We start from the raw sequence: 16881 nt of genomic DNA on the forward strand, positions 1-16881 counted from the left end.
TAACAATAAGTTTCCCATGGTATGATAAAAGATGTCTTCTCTGCGTCTTCATCATCCATAATGATCTGGTGATATCCGGCATAGCAATCCACAGAAGAGGCAACCTCATGTTTAGCACAGTTTTCTAACAAAATGTGGATATTGGGCAGTGGAAAATCATCTTTCGGACTTGCTCTGTTCAAATCACGGTAATCAACACACACTCGAATTTTTCCATCTTTCTTTGGTAAGGGAACAACATTGGATAACCACATGGGATAGCGAGCCACTCGAATTACTTTGGCTTCAAGTTGTTTCTTGATTTCCTCTTTGATTTTAATACTTACATCTGTTTTAAACTTCCTCAACTTTTGTTTGACAGGAGGGAACGCGAGATTAGTTGGCAATTTGTGAGCCACTAAGTCAGTGCTTAAACCAGACATATCATCATAAAACCATGCAAAAACATCCTTATAATCAATTAATGCTTGAATCATTCCATCTTTTAGATGTGGTAAAACATGTACACTGATTTTAGTTTCCCTAACATCTTCTTGATCCCCTAGATTTATTGGCTCAGTCTCATTCAAATTAGGATTCGGTTTGTCTTCAAACTGTTCCAACTCTTTGCTTGTTTCTTCTAGTGTTTTTTCTTCATCATATTCCCCATCCTACTTCATTACATCTTAATTAGTTTGGATTTTAAGATCAGGCTAAAAATTCCGCATGCATGTTATGTTGTTAGAATCAGCATAAAGAGAACTGTGTAAGAAAAGAAAAACAAAATATATTAGACACAAAACAAAAGGGACATTGCATTTCATAAAAGATAGAAGGGTTTAAACATAGATACCAACATAACATAAACAAACTAAAATTCAACTTACAACCTTGAAATAACTCGGATAAACAGAAAGAAAAATAAAATAAACTACCAAAACTCCCTCCTGACGGGGAGAGGAGTGACTTCCCAATTATTGAGCCGGACAACTGGACCTATGAATTGCACGTCTGCCATACTGGTACCTTCTCCTGCTTCAACCATATCAACTTTAATAAAAAGATTCTGAAAGTCATCAACCAATTCAACTTCAAATTGCACATGCTTCGTGACACCGCTCTTAACAAATGATTCACTGAGTAGTGGCATTGGGCGAGGGAGTGACCATATTTCCTTTTTTCTTCCCTTGGCTTTCTTCAGATCTTCAGCTGTAGGCTCATTTCCCAGACCAAACGTGCCCACGTTCTCACTCGGACATATGGGATGAACTATACCGTGCAGAGACGCTCCCAAACCCTTTCCTAGCTCAAATCCGTATTTCCAAAGTTCACTCACCATCATGATAGAAGCAGAAGACAATTGTGGTCCCGGTATAGCCTGCCATTCAAGGATACGATTCACTGGCACTGTGTTAAAAATTTGGTAGACGAATATCTCCTCTACGTTATTCGCTTCAATAAGAGACAAGGGAGAATCTTCGTAGGCTGAAAAATCTCCTTCACCATGAATAACTACTTCTTGCCTGTCATGCTTAAACTTAATCATTTGGTGCAGTGTAGATGCAACCACCTTGGCCTTGTGGATCCACGGCCTTCCCAACAACAGATTGTAAGAGGAGTCTACATTCAATACTTGAAACTCTATGGCGAACTCAATAGGACCTATGGTCAACATTAGTTCTATTTCGCCAATGAAATTTGATTTTGCACCATCGAAAGCCCTAACACATACATTGTTGGGCCTGATCCTGTTAGCACCAATATTTAACTTTTACAAAGTAGAAATATGGCAGATATTTGCACCTGAACCTCCATCAATCATAACATGAGTGACGTAGAAATCTTCACACTTTACTGTAATGTAAAGGCCCCGGTTATGCCCTGTACCTTCAACAGGCAATTCATCGTCAGAAAAGCTGATCCGATTAACCTCAAAGATTTTTCCAACCATTTTCTCAAGTTGGTTGATTGTAATCTCCCTTGGAATATGTGCTTCATTTAATACCTTCAGTAAAATATCACGATGCTCCTTGGAGTGTAATAGCAAAGATAAAAGGGAAATTTGAGCAGGGGTTTTCTTCAACTGGTCTAATACTGAATACTTGGCAATTTCATGTTTTTCAAAAATTCTTCGGCTTCTTCTTTGGTGATAGGATTTTTGATAGATGACGGTCCACTCACCGTTGGCTTGGACTTTCTTAAGCTTTCAGGCACAAAATATCTTTCTGACCTAGTCAAACCCCTTACCTCAGCTACATCTTCCATAACTTCTTTCCCGTGATAGGTCATCATAGTCTGCCTATAATTCCAGGGAACCTTTTTCGTATCAACTATCGGAGGTTGGGTCACCGGTTTGAGGACAATAGGCGCTGCCAGTGCTCCTTTCACCATCAAAATGGGCTGACTCAGAGCTCCCACCACTGTCAACTTAGGTTTATCCTGACTTGAATCAACATACCTTCTGGTGCCCTGTACTGTGATCAGGGGTTTCTTTGTGCTTTCTTGGGCTTTATCTCCTCTCATTCCTTTCTGGCTCAATGACATTGCTTTCAAAGACTTCCCTACATTCACCGATTTCTCCTCAATGGTCTGTATCTTGACAATAGGCTTATAACCCCTCGAAGACTCTTTCCTGTCATATATCAATTCTAACATATTGGCTTCAGCATGGGTTGACAATGAATTTTGGTTAATGTTTGGGCCTTCCGGGGCCTAGACCAGTATCTGATTTGTGTCAATTAAATCTTGAGCAGCTCTCTTTAAATGCCAGCATTTCTCGATATCATGGCCTGGTATATCAGAACAGTACGCACACCTTAAAGAATAATCGAGATTCCTTGGCGGTGGATTTGAAAGCCTTCCTTGAATTGGGCTTAAAACCTTCAGCTTTCTCAACCTATCAAACAAGCTAGCATATGACTCCCCAAGAGGTGTGAATTGATTTTTGACCGCCTTCTCCTTCTTATACTCGGGCCTAGGCTAAAAATTGGGTCTGGAGGGGTTTTGGTAATTTGGTGGAGCGAATGGGCAATTTTGTGGAGCTTGCGCGAGCCACTGCGTGTAAGAAGGGGTTTGAGCATATGGCTGCGCACTATATACTGGGTACGGGGTGGTGGAATGGAATATAAAGGGTTTTGTGGAGGGTAGTAATGGTGGGGAGGAATATATGGAGCTTGGGCGTAGACTTGGGCTTGGGATTGGGGATAGGGGCGAGGTGGTCTTTTGGGATAGGAATGGGTTCCAGCTACGACAGTCGCTACATCCTCTTTCTTCTTTTTACCTCCAAATGCGCCAGATCCACCTTGAATCGCTTGTGTAGTGGCTTTTAATGCGGCAAAACTCACTATTCGGCCGGTCTTAATTTCGTCCTCTATCATCTCCCCCATTTTGAGGACTTCCATAAAATATTTTCCCATTGCCGGAAGTAATTACTGAAAATAGGTCTCATCTTGCGCCTGAATGAAAACTTCTACCAACTTACTTTCTTTCATTGGAGGTTTTACCCTGTCGGCCTGTTCACACCACCTTATCGCGTATTCCCTAAAACTTTCAGTGCTCTTTTTCTTCATGTTGACCAAGGATTTTTCATTCGAAATCAGGTCGATGTTGTATTGAAAATGTTGAACAAATTCAGAAGACAAATCATCCCAGCTGTTCCATTTATCGACGTCTCGATCGATAAATCATTTTGAGGCCAGATCTGAAAGACTCTCACCAAAGAAGGCCATGAGCAGTTCTTTCTTTTCTCCTGCAGCCCTCAACTGGTTGCAATAACGTCTTAAGTGTGCCACAGAATCACCGTGTCCTGCATACTTCTCAAACTTAGGTATCTTAAAATCGGGGACAAGGTTGATGTCTGGAAACATGCAAAGATCTTTATAGGAAACACTCCTATAATCTCCGATTCCTTGCAAATTCCTCATAGCTTGTTCTAAACTTTTCAATTTCTGGGTTATGGTATCCTGTTCCTCTGTTGCGGCAGGTTTCTCCGTATCAAATAGAAATGCAGGTGGTTGAGTGTACCCATACGGTTCATTCATTTGCAAAGTAGTCTCCGGAGCATAATACTGACTATCCGAAACCTTCAGTACTGGCTCACTGGCAGACCTAGGAAGCCTCATTGTGGGACGCACAACATATATGGGAGTTTCATGTGGTGGCGGAGCCACGAATACCAGTGTGATCGGTGGCGCTGGCTGAGCAGCTGGTCTTGATTGGGGAGCTGCCAAGGGCACACCAGAACTGCCAGGATAATAATGTCGCGGGGTGAATCCTGGCGCGTACTCGGGTGACTCAGTAGGAGCAGAGAATTGCGCCTGAGACAGCGGTGGGCAATTAAAGATATTCCCAAGACCTTCAGGGAGCGGGGGAGGAGGCATTCTGCTGGCCCATGCCCGGTGTAATATATCAATTATTGCCTGAGCCTCACTACCTCATCATTATGTTCAGAACTTTCTTTACTGTGATCCTGATCCGGGTCAATGAGCGAATTTTCAATCTCCCTGCTAGCCATGGCGAGCTTTGCTTTGGATTTAGTGAAGTATGGGTGACTAGCCAGAGTGCTACAAACCTACCATTGTTATCTAAAAGAACATGCTCATCAAAGACGACATCCGTTAGGATTAGGGCACACAACAAACGTGGGAATCACATTGGTAAAATTGTCCTAAATTCATGTTCATTCCTACTAGCTTTTGGGGGTAGCGAGGTCATTTTAACATCATCCTGATTTTTGTCTACACTCTTTTTTTTTCTTCTACACTTATTATTATTATTTCCTATCCATCTCTGTTCTTTTCCTTTCTCTCGTTATCTACCTTTATTTTATCATTCTTTATGACTTTTGTTTTTCCTCAAAACAGGAAAAACAATGAAAAACAATGAAACAAAATGATTAGATCGAACCCAAAAGTAGGTTGCCTACGTATCATGTTGTACATGAATTAGATCTTGCGTAGTTCGGGCAGCATGTGCATAAACATTACCCATTTTTTTTTTTGAAAAACGAAAATAAATAAAGGAAAGACGTAACATCATAACCTTTTGAAGAAAGAAAATAACAAAATGTACAAAAAGTTTGGGACCACTGTAAAACTAAACAACGAATACGAAACAACATTATAGACCCCTAAGACGACATAGGTGAAATTACTAATAAAGACTCTAATACCAAAAACAACTTGACTTCGACTTAAAACAGACACCGCTCTACAATGACAGACACATAAAAGACTCAAACTGAATAAAGATAAGAAGTTCTCTTTCAGACTGGTGCTTTGCGTGATGACCCTGGCTGATATGGACCTGCCTCTGAAGTTCTTTTTCTCCCATTTAAACTTTGTAGCATATCCTGTAAAGACACCCTAATACCGGGGAGGAAGCTTCGGGCCCGTATTCCTGCTTCATGAGGAGTGCACTTGGAAAGATTATTCTGACACGTTTCTACCATCTTGAACAAATCTACTAACTGAACTCTCAGTGTTTCCACTTTGGACCCTACACTTTCATCCTGATGGTCGTCTACTATGCAGTCTTCCTGTATTCTCCCTCTAAGCTGTGCTGGTAAGGTTTGACTGATACCCTGAGGGATAGATTGAAGCCAGACCCCATATCCCTGAGTGTACCCCGAATTATCCAAACCTTCTTTGAGTGTGTCCACACCTAGCTTTGTTGCATGTTTCCAAAACTGCTCGTACTTGCTCTCGCCTAAGGTTTGGTCCTTGAAGTACTCAACATTCTTCAGAAGATCCGCTGCTGGTGGCATGTCCTGCAGCCTACCCAACTGGCACATTACCCTAGAAGGACTGTATGATCTAGTGCAATTGAGTCCTAACATAACTAAAGGGAGCTGCGTCTGACAAATCAACAAGATTATCTTCGATTGAAGCCACAGATAAGTCCACAAAATGTTATCCCCAGTTCTTGATTCAAGAAATTCAATCCAAGCCTCGACTCCCACGGGTAACGAGAATTTATCCAAACGCAACCTGGAGTCCATGGCTTTCACTCGATTGGGAATGCAACGATCTACCACGTCTGGTCTAACTAAAGACGGTACATGCAAATGCTCCATCATCCATAACTGCAATATCAGGTTACTACCCTCAAAAAATCTTATCCCCCCCTTCACTTCGGTTAAAGCCTTATATATTTCTATTAAGATCATGGGTATGAGAGTGAACCTGCCCTTTTGATTAATGCCCTTGTCATTTTGATCCTTATGAAATAGGGCCATCACCACAGATTGCAAACGGATATTAATACGTCTTTCTTCTAGTGGAAACAATAAAGTACCTAACAAAGCGAGGGTGAAGACTTCAAGACGCTTTCTCTCCCACTTCTCCTTAGTCACATGAAATTCATCCCAAAAACAATCAAAACCTTCCGAGGGCCCGAATCTAGCGAGCAAAAAATCTAGGGAAACCCACGAATCACTTAAACAACCCAAACGGATACCCTTACTTTTTAAATCACAAGACTGTAAAAATCTCACACCAGTATGATTTCGTGCTCGGATCATATCTTTCTCGATATAGGGAAAATGCAACAAACCGGATATTTCTGCCAAAGTAGGAGTCATTTCACATTCCCCAAACCTGAACACCAAACTACTTGGATCCTAAAAGGTCAACAAAGCCTCTATTAAATCAGGACGAGGGGTAACATGCAGAAGTTTCGTAAGATCACCTAATATTTTAATCAGTTTCTGCTGATCAACATAGTTAAACATTTCCCACCATTTGATTAACTTTTTGGGCACCTTGACAACCATCAGAACTCTAGACTTGGTGGACAAATTCATCCTGTAATAACACACAAGACGTTATCTCAAAAAAGAAATCGACAGGAGTAGAAGATTCCCAACCCTTGGGATTTTTGACGCCAACATATGTCGATGGGACAGACCACATTCATGACTCCAATTTTCCTAACAGAAGTACTGAGCGAAATCAGTCTACTTCGCAAACAACTCTAGATTACGGGGCGAGAGACCTAGGTTAATACTAAGACAAAGGCCAACACAAAGAATTATCGGACCCACCGAGGGTTGCCTACGTATCCCAACCCAAGGGAAGAGAATCAGGGATGCGTAGTTCATCCAGATTGGACAATTAACGGTTAACTAATACATTAACCCTAACTTAAGAGACACTACAAAAAACAAATGAAAAAAAACTTTTGGATTTTCAACTAGACACTTTAACTAAGACTGACACGACCAATCATGAAGAAAAAAATCTTTTTGGTATTTTTGTTTTCGACAAATAAGTAGAAGAGACAAACAATTTATGGTACCTTGAGAAGACAAATATAAAACGTAAAAAAAATCTTTTTGAGTTTTGGATCGTGAAGAACAAAAGCCATAAAGAACTCTAAAATAAACTATGACATTTCTCTTTTTTCATCCTTTTCGACTTACTGTCCTATTTTTTTCTTTTTCGTTTTTGCCTACGCACCTTACTCCTAACAAGTTTTTTTTCAAAAATCAGTTCGTCAAATGTCCACGTTACCTTTAAAAATGCTACAGTTAGCACGTAGGGATGCTTTAGAGGGGAGTCTCCTACAAAGGGCTATGTGGGTCCCGCTAAGTCTCCGTATGATGCACATAAGCATGACCTAAAGGCTGACCTACGTTGTGGTTCACTAACAAGGCTGTTCGGGGGAGCGTATGGTCGATAGTGGCTGCTTTGGTTTCCACCTACTCCATAACACCGACAGCTTCTCCCCTAAAATAAGGGTGACTCAACTAAAGGTTGTGTACAACACGTGTACTACGAACTTGTTGTAGAAAGAAGGACGGGGGGTGGACTCATGATGACAGATATAAAACGGTAACACATTGGATAAATACTATAAACAAAGAGCACGAAAATGCACAAAAGTGAAAATAACATCAACAATAATCACAAACAATGCTTATGCACTCGTAATGCCAAATAAAGCCGATACGACTCAAAAATAAGCTCGAATTCTCACTCCACTTGTCTTCCCAGCAGAGTCTCCAGAGCTATCACACCCCTATTTTTACGTACTCCAAAAAAGATATGGTTATTTTAAGGTCGAAAGGGTTTTATTATTTAAGTGACAAGAAATGAAAATTTATTTCGAAAAAGGGTTATTTATATTTTTCACTCAGAGTCGCCACTTGGCATAATCTGGTGTGCCAAGTCACCATGGGAAAAATCCTTTTCAAAATCATTTGACTCTTTAAACTGGTTTGCGAACAGAGACTTCAGCTAAGAAATTCTGTTGACCGAGGGGAAGGTGTTAGGCACCCCTCGATCCCGTGGTTCAACCACGGTCGCTTGGTAGAGTGTATCAACTATTTTGGCATTACGAAATGTATAAACCACACAAAAGCACGCAAAATAATCAAACAATAAACAAAACAAAAACAATCCAAAAATGTGAAGTCCAGTCCAATTATACAGTCAAAAAATAAATAATGCGGAAATATAAATCTATTCTACCCTAGACTAATCCTATACTACGCTCTACCGCTTCACTCGACACCTCGGGCCTTCACAATAAACATCTTCCAAGTACAAGGTACTTCGGGGCATTCCCCGGTGAATAAATGTATACGATACTTTGGGGCATTCCCCGGCCAAATTAATACAATAGATGTCAATGTATAAATCAAAACCATTCCACAAACATTTCACCATTCAACAATCACAAATCCTAAATCTTGCCTACCCAACCTACCTTTGCCTAAACCAATCGGCGTATCACGATACCACCAAGTTCAATTAGCGCTCGTTTCAAGTTAAACACACAATGAAATCAACTAATCCAAATATCCAATTATATCAAATTTTAATTCTCACCCCCAAGTCCATTTTTAACCACATGATTAGTGTATGCTTCGATTTTTCAATCACATCTCATAATCCAAAACCAACATCAAACACAACACAAACAACGAAGATTCAAACCAAACACACAACAAAATAAATCATCCACACCCACAACATCAATAAAGAGTCAAGATAAAATAAAGATCGGTAGAAGAAATGGACCTCGATGAAACTGATCCTTGTCGATAATAAAGAAATCCGAAGACCAAAATACTCGACCGGAGAACCTCACAACGAACAAACCCAATCAGTGTCTCAAAATTTCCAGCCGAACAGATTTCAACCAAAGAACCAGACCTCAAAGTAAAAACCAAATCATGAATATTGGACGGGTTAGTCGCGAACACCCCCCAGACATAATATCGAATGGACCCCACAACATACAAGACCCGAACGCTCACCAAAGATCCAATAAAAGGGCTTTCAAATCAAATTCATTAATTATTTTCATGAAAGACTGGAATATCGCAGCCATCAGAACCTCAATCCAAATCAAACCTCACCGTTGACTCGTCTGCTCAACATGAATTTTCGTTGGTAGTATTCACCGAAAAAAGAATGGGAATAATTGCGGGGTGTGATTAGGTCAGAAATTAGCCGGGTTTCACTTCGCCGGAGCTTCAACGACACGAAGATAGCGAAATCGGAGAACCATTGGCTGGATTTACGCGACAGTAGCATTTTCCAGCGAGAACTCGCCGGAACAATCCAAATTTTTGTCTGCTTTTCTCTTTATCTTTCACTTTTTCTTTTTCACTCAATTTCTATCTGTTTTTCTCTTTACTCTTCACGCCTCTCTCACGATCTACTCCCTTTTCTATGTGTGGTGGGATTCGTGTATGTGTGAGAGCTAAGAGTCTCTTGTTAATGAGAAAAATGACCAGCTCTGTGTGTTTTTGTGTAGGGATGATGGAGTGGAATCCTTTTGAGTGGAGTATGTGATTATGGAAGATGATGGAAAATTTCCTTATGGGTGTCTTTAATCTGTGGTATTGTTGTTGTGTTGATCCGTGTGGTGTTCTGTCAGTGAAGAAAGAATTATGGAATGGAGAGAAAAAAAGAATGGGTTATTGTATATTGTTGTTGGAGAAGAAAAAAGAGAATGGAGTGTGTGTATATTGGCTGTGAGGGTGGGTATTGGGGTAGGGTAGGTGGGGTAGGGTATGGGGGCATGGGGTAGTGATGTGTTTTCCAAAATTGATAGGAGGAGTGGTTAATTTTGTTACAAAAGAATAATTGGGGATTAGGTTTGTTAGTGGGTTTGTTATTTTTGTATTTTTATGGGATATAATCATATGGGTGAGGGCACGTAGTAAGACAGAGATAAAAATATGTAACTTGGGTCTTCGGGAGGGACATAATTAGGTGTCTACAAAAGTCATGACACATGTCTCATTGAATATGCTTCATTCTCTGAAGTGAATGTGGTAGCAGTGCATAATATGTCTGAAAGAAAACAAGTGATTGAATGCACGGATATAAGTGTGGAGGGAAAATATAATAATAATCATCAAAAGTGATAATATTTTCACACGCTTATTATGATTATATGGTATGTTAGAGAAAAATTCTCTACATTATATGCACATCTCGATTTGCTCATGAATTAGCAATATTTCGAAAGAGGTTATAAGCTATCATAATTTGATAGGCTTAATGCACAATTATATTTTATTCTTGGGGAATGAGGATTTCAATTGTTTCAATACAAACGTGCACTTGGTTGTAATGGTATCATAACTCACCCCACCTCCGAATGAGGCATAATAACTGAGAAGAGTTATTTTGAAATCTACTTCTTAAGTAGTAAATCTAAGATTTATTAATGTAATAGTAAATCTGAAATTTACTAAGGTAAAATGTACATGTCATGGTAAACTTGGAGTTTGCTAAAATAAAAGTTCATAAATTGACATTAACGATTGTGACATCTCAAAGATGTGCATACTAAGTATTAAACACATATTGAAGAATTAGAATTTTTTTCATGAATTTTGAATGTTGCTTGTTCTCATGATAAGTTGGTTGGACCAATTAATTTTGGGATTGGATCCCTTAAAATCTGAAAATAATAAAAAAGGTAAATAAGGGTCCGTTCACCTGTCATGTGATCTATTAAGATGCATCGATATAAGATGATCATTTGTACGCTTATTGTCAGCCTACAGTTTGACATTCATAAAGTTGCTTGCTCAATAAAATTGAGTTACGAGTGTAACTTTCAGATTGTGTAATCAAGACAATTCATCTTGATGATGCTGGTTTGACATTGAATGCCTTCAATAAATAGCTGAATCATTGCTAATGAAAACAAAAGCTTCATGTGTTGCTTTGAAATATTATATATAAAAGTATTTGTATGCATCAAACTAATAAATTATGATTAATTCTCTCTCAAAGTTAGTTCAGAGTCAGGAATTAAATATTTGTATGTTAGTGTTCCTAACATAAGGGGAAGATTATAAGCAACTATGAAATATGTTAGGAATTATCACCAGATCCTCATTTGAAAGATAATTCAAGTTAAATGCCGAAATCATCTCATATTAAGCTGCAAATACTCTTATTTTGTGTCCCTAAAGGATAAAGTCTATGCATAAGTGAAGTATGATAGACTAATCAGTTCTAAATGAAATAATCCTTGAAAAGAATAAGGAGCAAACAATCATAATAAGAAGGCAATGTCCTCTTGAAGAGCCTACGACATAACACTTCATGAAACCTTATGAGAGGTTCATGTACCTAAAATAATGAGGTAATGAGATCTCAAAATGTTATGTCGCATTGTGAACCGATACAAAATGAGAAACCGTCGATGATATCTTTGATACAATATTGGTGCAACATTGTAAATGATTATGAGGATCAGAATTCTACGTTTATTTAAGCATGCTGACGTAGAAACATTTATCAAGTGACGTGAAAGGATGCATTTTGGTAAGTATAAAACTTATTTGATTTGCAGTCCAGATACTTGAAGATGTTACTCATGTAATGTTGGATATTTTCACTTGACAAAATTTATGTGAAAACTTTTCTAAGGATTCAAAATGTTTGAAGCATATAAAAGTTTCTGGGAAACTTATTTATAATCCTTATATTAAATAAACTTATAGCTTGAAAATTATTGGAACTCTTGGAGAGTTTTCAAAAGCAATAGACTATTTGCTGAAATGAAAAATATACCAATTTAGATTGGTTATGAAGTATTATATCTTAATGCAATTGCTGCACTCATGTATCTTATAATGCAATTGGTGCACTCATGTATTTTGCAAATACCACAAGGCTGGATATAGCCTTTTCGTTCAATTTGTTAGCAAGATATAGTTCGCTCCTACTAGAAAACATCAAAATGAGATCAAACATATGAGCTTATTTTATTATAAAAATTGTAATCCCGATCTTGTTGGCTATGCTAATGTTGGGTACTTATATGACCCGTATAAAGCCCTATCTTAAATAGACTACATGTTTCATATGTGGTGGTTTGCCATATCTTAAAGATATACAAAGCAATATATCGTAGCCACTTTATCGAACCATGCTGAGATAATAGCTATTCATGAAGCAAGTCGAGAGTGTGTGTGGTTGAGGTACACGATACATCTCATTTGTGAAAAATATGGTTTGAAAGATGATAAAGTACCCATGATTTTTATGAAGATAATGTAGCATACATAGCACAACTTAATAGAGAATTCATAAAAAGAGATAGAACAAAGCACACTTCATCAAAGCTTTTCTACATACATGAGCTCCAAAAGAATGGTGATAGTAACATGCAACAGATTCGTTCAAGTGATAATGTGGCTGATTTATTCACCACGTCTCCTTCAATTGCAACTTTCAAGAAGATGGTGCACAAGATCGGGATGTAAAGGCTCAAGGATGTTCTCATTAGGGGGAGTTAATACGCGCGGTACTCTTTTTTTCTTACGAGGTTTTGTCCCACTGGGTTTTCGTTGTAAGGTTTTTAGTGAGGCAGCTTATATGCGTATTATTAGATATGTGTACTCTTTTTCCTTCACTAGATTTTTTTTCACCAAGTTTTTTCTAATAAGTTTTTAACGAGGCACATTATCTATCAATTAGACATTCAAGGGGGAGTGTTATCAATATTTTATCATATATAGTGAATGTCTACTTTATCATATAAAGTGAATGTTTATTTATGGAAAAGTTAGAAACCCTAGGTTAGTCTTCCCCTGTAAATAAAGGGGTTTTCCTTCATTGTAATTGACCCCATCAAGAGATCTCTTAAGAGAAATAATAATCACTCTCTCTTCTCTCTGTATTCTTCTTCTTTGTTTTATATTTTATAATAAAAATAATTTTATACATTTTAAAAAGTTTTAAATCTATTTAAAGTAAAAAAAAATGGCAAATTAAATATTCAGCTATCAAAAAAATAAAAACTCCAAGATACCTTGTTTTATTATCAAAATCAAACATCATCAACTTGCTTCTTAACTCATAGTCTATGTGTACAAAATACAAGTTCATTCATGTAACAAGCTAATCCATATTCCAAAAATAGAATTATAATTTTTTTTTGTATTGATTAAAAAAATGGAGATGGGGGGATCGCCCGTGCCTCTCGCATGCAAAGTGAGCGCTCTACCATTTGAGCTACATCCCCATTATGGTGTTGGAACATAAAGTTGGTAATAATATCGATTGAAAAACGCTCACGACTCTTGCTCTCTTGATTCCTTTGCGTTACGATCTTTATCATCACTGCAATTATTTTGTGGATTGAATTTCACTTGACTATTTGTTTCGTTGTGTGCTCTTAGGGTAGAAGTTTAGTATAAACATACATATCGCCATAGTATTGCATATTTTATTTGAAAAAGGGATAAATATATCCCGAATTATGATAAATAGTACGTATATATCCTTTGTCATAGAATACACATATGCCCCTACCGTAAATAAAATGGTACGTATATGCCCCTCACACTAATGGTATGGACATATATGTACCCAAAATATGACATACAGTATATATGTACCATTTAGTATAGTTCGATGGTTTGTTTGTCTCTTTTTTATTTTAATTTTTTAATTACAATAATTAACTCAAACCCACTACCCGACCCAATAAACTCATTGAACCCAATTTCAAACCAACTCAGTCTGACATCTATTTTTTATTCCAAACCCAATATTCTCTCTACTTTTGTCTTAAATATGAACCTCAATCAAATTAGAGTGATTGGTCACTGCTACTAGTTGGTGTTTACTGGTTGGAAGGACTCGAGATTAGGCCGGAGGTGGCCAGAGCAAGGAGTATTACGATGGTTCATCAGTGAGGGTATTTTTGATTTGAAGGAGACGATGGATAGGTGGTGTTGACTGATGGTGGGTAATGTGTTTCTGACGGAATTCTGCTGAAAATTAGTAAGTGCTACTATATTGTGTGTGTATATCTCTATAAGGGTGAAAAAAATGTGTTTGTTACATAGGTGTGTCTTGAATTTTAATTGAGACCTAACCGAATAGTAGATTATTGGGTCAGATAGTGGGTTTGAATTAAATATTTAAGATAAAAAAGTTAAAACAGAAAAGAGATAAATATAACCCAAACTATAATAAATGGTACATATATATCCTCCGTTATATTTTGGTTACACATATGCCCCTGCCATTAGTGTGAAGGGCATATGTGTCCCATTTTATTAACGGTAGAGGCATATGTGTACCCAAAGTATGACGAAAGATATATATGTATCATTTATCATAGTTCGAGGGTATATTTGTCCCTTTTTCATTTTTCTATTCAAGTTATTTTATTTCTAAGATTCGAATGGAATAATATGATTATTAAGGCGCAATTTTTATACGTCAATAATGAGTTTCATGTCCATAGTAGATCTCATACTTCTGGTTGCTCATTCTATTACAGTAAAACACTTCGTTTGCCATCTCAAGGGCCTTGTAAGGATGACGTGAAGGAATAAACTGCCGGAACTCTTAAGTGATAATATATTCGTAATAAAGGATCGTTTGATGTAAGGTATTAAAATATATAGTTTATGAATAAAATAATAGTCCCGGAATAAGATTTTTGGTGCCATATTTTGTTGCTAAATTCGGGATAACTTATCCCGAGATTAACAAATAATATCAGAATAAGTTATCCCACCCCAAAAGGTGGTATAACTATTTTCACCATCATTTACCTTGGGATAAAGTCATAAAATGACAAAATTACCCTTCAAATCCTTTAATATATATATATATATATATATATATGTACAAGTTCTTAAAACCTCTCCATGACAGGTTGAAAAAGCCTCCTCCTCCATTAGAGCTGTCAAAATGGGTTGGCCCAGTCCATTCGGACTAGCCCACACGGGCTTTGAGTTTGACGGACCAGGCCTGGCTGGCCCATCAAAATGATAGGCCAAAAAACACCAAGCCCACAACATTATTCTGTGGGCTGTGGGCCCACGAGTCAACCCACTTTTTAAAAAATAATATTTATAGTTTAATTTTAGAATGTTAATAAACATAAATATTACCAGACAACATTACATAGTGTTAATACTTGTTAATCAAGTCTCCAACACCCCAAAAAAATACTTCTAATTGCGAAATTAAATAACTTTTGGCATGGTATGCTTCAAACCAAATAAAAACACTAATAAGCAATCTAAATAGTTGCATGTATTTGACTTACGGGTCGACCCACGGGCTAGTCCAACCCACATTGTTCAAGACCCATGGGCTTATTCAGGTCGGGCTAAAAACCCTGTTCTTAAATGGGCTACAAAATTTAAAGCCCAACTCCATCAAATTACAGATTAAATCAAACCGGCCCAATGGGCCTGGCCCATATTAACAGCTCTGTCCTCCATGGACCAATATCCATACCAATATAGTCAAGGAAATCAAATTGAAGGCAAAATAACCCCCTTGCCTATTCCTCCTCGATCTCTCTGCATTCAAAATAGTTAAAACAGATGCATCAGATATAGGCTATAGTGGCATTCTAAAACAAAAGAAAAATGATTAAGAAATAGGCAGCTAACTCAGCACTCTCACTAGTGGTTACCCTCATAATATCTGTTACCTTATGCACCATGTCAAATAATTCCGTGGGCCCTCTTCATACTTAGACCCTGTAAATAATGGAGGGTTCATTCGGGTGAAGTCCCAAATTCTCGTTGTAGCAGTATTGGACACTGGGTTGGCCTGAACAGTAGCTGGGCGATCATTCTGGGCTGCTACATGCAGAGCTAGAGTGGTGAAAACGGCTCTGAATTCTACGTAATAAACGTTCTCATTCAGGGGATCTTACTGAACATGCAGAGGTGCTGGCTGATTTCCTGTTCTTCTTCCGTTGGTCCTTTTGGGAGGTATATTTTGTAAATAGAAGGGAAAATTAGATTAGATAGAGAGTTCAACTTGAGATAATGCTCACTTGCACGATATGAACACTGAAGGAAGGGAAATTTTTCCTAAAATGCCTCATAGCCTCTTGTCCATAAGTGTGGCTCGCGACATACCTATGCACAAGACTCTACTTGACGTGACTTTTAGACTTTCTAGGACTCTTTAGAACCTTAAGTTCTGATTCCAAGTTTGTAATGCCCCGAGTCTACACCCCGAAAGTCACACGATGCTTACAACCCCGAAGGATCCTAAGCTAACCCAGGACTGATACCTACTATGTGCACTAAATAGTAAAACTAAAAACATATGCAAAAATAAAACTAAAAATGACATAAGGTTCATAAACTAAAAATAGGATACTAAATACTGATGGAACTACTGAGTATAACTGATAACAATATCTGAAAAAAATGATTATACTTTGATGCATTACTTCAGTGACCACTGACTGATCTTTTCTTCCTTCCATTATAGAGTTCTAGCTCACTATTAGTTTTTATCCTCTTCTATTGTTTGTATTTGGGTAATCCATGTAAGATATCATGTGTCCCACCGAACGTCATGTCTGGCGATTCAACGTTAAGAATCTTTTCCAACTATTGGGTTTAAAATTTTGAGTTTTAAGAGTGCTTACGTG

General features: G+C 37.9%; 1 pseudogene; it reads right to left on the minus strand.

Annotated features, from left to right (window-relative positions):
* LOC124889706 overlaps positions 1-2313 on the minus strand; it is a 5460-nt pseudogene extending 3147 nt beyond the window's left edge.
* Between the last annotated feature and the right edge of the window lie 14568 nt (positions 2314-16881).

Source organism: Capsicum annuum, chromosome 12 (genome assembly GCF_002878395.1).
Source record: "Capsicum annuum cultivar UCD-10X-F1 chromosome 12, UCD10Xv1.1, whole genome shotgun sequence".
Lineage (NCBI taxonomy): Eukaryota > Viridiplantae > Streptophyta > Magnoliopsida > Solanales > Solanaceae > Capsicum > Capsicum annuum.